Raw genomic sequence first — 6000 nt, forward strand, 5'->3', positions numbered from 1 at the left:
AAACTCTTGGGCTCAAGCGATTTTCTTACCTAAGTCTCCCAAGTAGCTGGAACTACAGGCACCCATCACAATGCCCAGCTATTTTTTGTTGAGGTTGTCATCATTGTTTAGCTGGCCCAGGCTGGGTTTGAACTCGCCAGCCTTGGTGTATTTGGCTGGCGCCATAACCACTGTCCCCCCATTTCGGTGGAAAAACTGTGGAGCCAGACAGGCTTGGGTTCAAATCCCGGCCGTGTTGCCTCCTGATGCAAGGATGCTACCTTTCTCTGAGTGGTAGTCGGGAAAACAGGATACACGGAGCTGTGTAGACCTGGTGCTACAGGTGCCAAGCCTGTTCTGATCTTTTTTCTTTTTTTTTTTTAAGAGACAGAGTCTCACTTTATTGCCCTTGGTAGAGTACTTTGGCGTCATAGCTCACAGCAACCCCTCACTCCTGGGTTTAGGTGATTCTCTAGCCTCAGCCTCCCGAGTAGCTGGGACTACACGCGCCCGACACAACGCCCAGCTATTTTTTTTTTGTTGTTGTTGCCGTTTGGCCAGGGCCAGGTTTGAACCTGCCACCCCTTGGTATATGGGGCCAGCACCCCACTCACTGAGCCATAGGCGCTGCCTGCCTGTTTTGATCTTTTAAGCACCAAATCCCTTACTCCCTTCTTGGGGAGTTTTAGGAGATTGTCCAGGCCTGGGAGACCCCTCTTGTATCTTGACAAATTTATTTTTATTTATTTATTAGAAGAGTCTCACTCTGTCGCCCTGGGTAGAGTGTCCTGGCGTCACAGCTCACAGCAACCTCCATCTCTTGGGTTTAAGTGATATTCTTGCCTCAGCCTCCTGAGTAGCTGGGACTATAGGCGCCCGCCACAACACCCAGCTATTTTTTGTTGCAGTTTGGCTGGGGCCAGGTTTGAACCCACCTCCCTCGGTATATGTGGCCAGTACCCTACCCACTGAGCCACAGGTGCCGCCACCATGACAAATTTATTACCTACTGTTGTCCCTGAATACTGCTGAGAAGTATTCGGATCCAACTTGCCGACCTGTCCACTATCCAAGCACCTGTTCCTAAGACTGGCAGGAAAGCGGGGGCTGAATAGGCCAAGCTAGGAGATCCGGCTGTGGGGGGCAACAGGAAAGTGGTTTCTGTGCCCACCCACCTGCTAGAGGGCATGACCCAGATCACCCTACCTCCTTCTACTCTGGACCTTTCAACAGATGCATTTGGTGTTAGCTCCATTGAGCAGAGTCCTGGATATAGTCCACCTCTGGAGTTAGGGCCTCAAAGACTAGGCAGTACCCATCCATTGCACTTGGACAGGTGAGAAAAATGAGGCCTAGAGAGAGGACTGGGTCTCCTGACTCCCAAATCCAGGTTCTGACCACCATAATTTCCATGTGTCTCAGAAACAGTGAACCCCATCTCCACCACCTCTGTCAGCTCCCTCTGCCAGATTCAGGGGTGCAGCATGTGGGTAGGGAAGGCAGATGTGGATGTAGGCTGCACAGGCAAAGATGAGCAGAGGGAGATACCCAGTCTGGGGAAGCCAGGGGAAAGGGACAACTCAGTGGCTTGTTGGGGGGGATCGATCAGGGAGGTTCAAGTAGACTTCTCATTAGAGGTGATGTTGGAGCTGAAGTATGGAATGAGTAGCTTTTAGAGTAGTGAAAGAAAGGGAAGGGCAAAACTGGCAGGAGCCGGGGCATGAGCAAAGGCCAGGAGAATTGAAAGTGCATGAGCTCTGAGCAGCTAGTTGAGGCTGGAGCAGATAGGAGTCCAGGCTTAGCCTAAGAGTGCCATGGAGGACAGGCCCAGTTTGAATGGCAGGCTGAGAAGTCGGGGTTCTACTCTGGGGCAGCTAAAGAAGCAAGAAAGTGTTTAGAGCAGGTGAAAAGAAAAGGTTGGATAAAGGTGGATATAAGACTCCTGGAGAGGTAGGAGGCCTAGGCTGGGAAGAAGAGAACAAGAGAGGGAGAGCTTGTGAGGATGTAGGGGTGAGTCTTGGTGACTTCATGGAAGGTACCCTATCGCCCACAACTTTGCAACCCGCCGCACCAGGCGTTGCGAGGGTTCAGGCTGCCTCCTGGCGGCTGGCAGTGGGGGGAGGCCATCGCGCGCATGCGTGGCAGAGGGTGGTTGGAGCGGGGGCGCGTCCTAGAGCCCCCGCCCGGGCATTAATGGCTCCATTAGTGGCCGGGAGGGATGCGCATTAGCGGCGGCGACGGCGTCTGGCTCCCATTACCACCGGCGGCAGCGGCTGCACCGCAGGCGGCTGGACTCTAGCCTGCCGCGCCGCCTTCTCTGCCCCCACCCTGTCCCCTGTTCCCGCTCCCATACGGGCCTGGGCAGAGAACCCCTATCCCCCCATTTCGGTGGAAAAACTGTGGAGCCAGACAGGCTTGGGTTCAAATCCCGGCCGTGTTGCCTCCTGATGCAAGGATGCTACCTTTCTCTGAGTGGTAGTCGGGAAAACAGGATGCACGGAGCTGTGTAGACCTGGACGGCACCCGGTGAAGGCCGCACCCAGCCCCTGCTGGTACCTAGGGGTGAGGGTTCCCGCGCGCTCTTAGGAGTAGGGCCCCCAGCATTGGTTCGCCGTTCTTCCCATTGGCTGCCATCACGTCCTTCGGCCGCCGATTGGCCAAGGCCAGGTTTTCCCTGGCTCTGAGCAATTAACCCCTGTGCCGCTACGTCCTCGCTCTAGATGCCCCCCCACCACAGACATCTCGTGTGCCAGCTGGCCCGCGCCCCACCGCGGCCCGCGTGGGTGTCAGGCCGGCCAGGCGCCCGCCCGCCCTCCCAGCACAAAGCAGCTTTGTAGCGCTTGTCGGGGGTTGGCTGGGGGCCAGGCGGCGAGTGGAAAATCTCGTGAGCGCGGGGAGGGGAGGAGAACACAGGGCGGCGCCCCCTCCTCTGCCTGGGCCTTGGCGCCTCCCTTAGCCCGCGCCGACCGGCCCTCCCAGCCCGGCGCCTGTACAACCCTCCCTGTCCCCCTCCTACCCTCAAACCCGCATCCCGCCCATCTCCCAATCCCCGGGGACGCTCCCCCACACCTCCCCTATCTCTTTTTCCCTCCTGGTCCCCCTGCCTACCCCAGCCCCACTCACACTGACTCACCCCAGCGCTATTTTTAGCCCCCCATCCCTGCCGAGCTGCGCCAGCCCAATCCTGGGCTCGTTCCCCAGGCAACCCTGGCCGTCGCCGACGCCCGGGTGGGTGGGTGGGTGTGTATCTGGAGAGCGGGTGAGGGGAGCTGGGGACACCAGGGTGGTGAGCTGAGGCGGAGACCCGGTGGGGAGCTGCGGGAGGCCAGTGGGAGGCAGAGTGCCTCACGGGCTCAATAAATGGTGCCCATGAGTTCAGAGCTTGTCTGCTTGTCCCTCAGTCTGTCAGCATCCCTGGCTGCTAGCCTCAGGCCTCTGGGCAGGCCTTGGCCTGTGCTGCCCAGGTGGCTGTTGGTGTCTGCATCTGGGCTTCTTGTCACCAAGCCAGCTGGGGTGTGGTATAGTGGGGGCTCTTTTGGGGTAAAGCTTTTGTGGAATTAGTTAGAGTGCAGGGGGTGGTTGCCATCACAGTCTTACCCAATACCTGCTTCCAGTGAAAGATGGTTTTGTATCTCCTAAGATGAGGTTGGGGCCCTAGTTTGTGGAACTGTCCCAGTTTTTCTAACTAGGGAGGCCCCAGTTAGGGTTTGGGATGGCAGGAGAGAGGAAGCTGTCTAGGGATAGGACCTGCTCCCTCCCCTCTGCTCCCAATCCACCCCCACCCTGAGTTCTTCCACCCTGAACAATAGAAGCTAAGTATAGGGCTGGCCAAGAGCCCAGTGCAGGGGGGCCTTTCCCATCCAGATTCCTGCCCCTCCCTGCCAGAATGGGCCCCCACTTGGTTGTACCCTGCCCCAAAAGGGGCCTCTTTCCATTTTCCTCCATGGGCATGGTGTCTTCTACCAGATGTGCAACCTTCCCAGATGTGTGGGGCCCTCTTTCCCTGTTGTGCCATTAAGACTGGCTCTTTTTCTCACCCAACAGAACTGTGGGATCTGGGGGCAGAGCTCCTGTGAGTTCTGTCCTTGGGCTGCATTGCAGTGGGGAAGGGGTTAACTTGCCAGTAGGTGACTCACTCACCGGTGGGGAGAGGAGGGGGCAGCTGGTGGGGTGATAGTGGGCCACATTGATTTCAGCCTCAATTCCTGCCTCACATTGCAGTCCCTGGGGCAGTGAGGTAATGGAGGGTCTGAGTCTGGGGCTGCATAGGGAGGAGGGGGCAGTCACCTAATAGTCCCTCTGGTAGCCCCTCCAGGCTCACAGCCAAGTGTCTGGCCCTGCAGTCTCAGGAGGTCAGAGAGCTACAGACCTTCCCTTCCCCTCTGGACTCTGGTTACCCAGTTTTTGCACCCTCTACATGCCTTCAGCTCTTGTCAATGCATGGGAAAATTTTGTCTGCTCTTGTGGATGACCCAACCAGTGTAGGAGCTGAGTCTTGGTCCACCTGAGTCTGTGCAACCATTATCTGCCCAAGTGTGACTCCAAGGCCCCTGCTGGGTGGTCCAAGGCCTCTGCATCTCTGCTTGGTGGGCCCTAGGCCCTTGCCTTTGTCTCCATGTGTGCCCTCTCACCTTTCTGTAGTTCACCATTCTCTGTATGGTCTGACTATATTCCTGGGCCTCTGTTTTGGAATCCTCTGCCTTTGTTCACTCTGAAGTTAAGTCTTGAGTAATGGAAAGAGCACTTGAGTTGGAGCACTAGGCTGGTATACCTTGGCTGCATGATCTTACAGAATTTATTCAATCCCTCTGAGGCTCATTTTCTCACCTGAACATGGGTGTAATAAAGTATACCTCCCTAGGTGGCTGTGAGGATTCAGTGAACCAAATGATACATACAAGCTCCCAGCAGGCAGTAGCCCCAGTTTTAGTTTCCTTTCTTTCTTGCCTTTTTTTGGGAGGCTGGGTGTGGCTCTCAGCCTAGGCTGTCAGGTCCAGCCATGGTGGTGCCCTGCTAGATAGAGGTTCCTGAGTGGCAGAAGACTGTGAGGCTAGGTAGCTGAGGCTCTGTATATTTGATGGGCCTGGGCACTGACATGGTACCCATGTGTGTGGGGTCAGTATGACCGTGTCTGTGAGAATTAATGTGTATTGAGAATTAGGGGTGCATTGTGAGTGCTAGGAAGGTTGTATGAGAGTTTGTGAAGATGGAAGAGTGTGTGGTTGTGTGGGAGGTATGTGGGATGTGTGTAGTGGACAAGCAGTGGCTGTGCTGAGCTGTTTGATACATTGTCAGCATGATTCATTTGGGCTGGTGGGAGTATGAGGATACATGTTGGTGAAGCATGTGTGACAGGGCATGGATGAAATGGTTGATGTAAACAGGATGGGTGAAAGTGAGTGTGCAGGGTGGTAGGTGGGAGTGATGGACCCTATGTTTGTTAGGTAGTACATTTCTGTGAGCAGGTGTGTGAGGTGTGACTTTGTGTGTGATGGTGTGGGTGTAAGACCGAGGACATATGCACCCGTGGGGTGTGTAAGAGATAATGGGTGTGGCATTAAAGTATGCCCAAGGCGGGGGAGAGTGAGTGTGTGCATGTGTGTGTGTGAGGGAGAGAAAGAGAGAGTTGGTGAGGGCTCAAGGATGGCTCGCCCAACCTGCGCGGTTTGCCCTGCGGGGCCCGGCACGCCCAGGCAGGCATGCGAAAAGCGGGCCGAGCCGCGCGTGAGCGTGTTCCTTGCACAGACTATACACACAACGCCACGCACAACCTCGGTGCCTCCGCAGCGCGGCGCCCCGGACCGCCCCCTGGCTCGGTGCCTTTACTGCAGTGCGCCCTCCCTGCCACCCTCCTACCGCGGTCCCGCCCCCGGCCGGCTTGGGGCCAACCGGAGCCCGCCCCGCCCTGCCCTTATTTGCATATGACTGACGTTCCCCCGGGGCGGCCAATGGGGGCGGGCGCGGCGGGGCCTGACCCGCGCGCGGCGGCGGCAGCCAATGGGCTCACGCGCGGGGGGCCGG

At 56.9% G+C, this 6000-nt stretch overlaps 1 protein-coding gene across 4 annotated transcripts in view; it reads left to right on the forward strand.

The window, feature by feature from the left end:
* The window catches only part of CIC (capicua transcriptional repressor), a 30575-nt gene that overhangs the window by 12795 nt on the left and 11780 nt on the right, over positions 1-6000 (forward strand). The window lies entirely within an intron of this gene.

Source organism: Otolemur garnettii, unplaced genomic scaffold (genome assembly GCF_000181295.1).
Source record: "Otolemur garnettii isolate 467f Iridium unplaced genomic scaffold, OtoGar3 scaffold00152, whole genome shotgun sequence".
Lineage (NCBI taxonomy): Eukaryota > Metazoa > Chordata > Mammalia > Primates > Galagidae > Otolemur > Otolemur garnettii.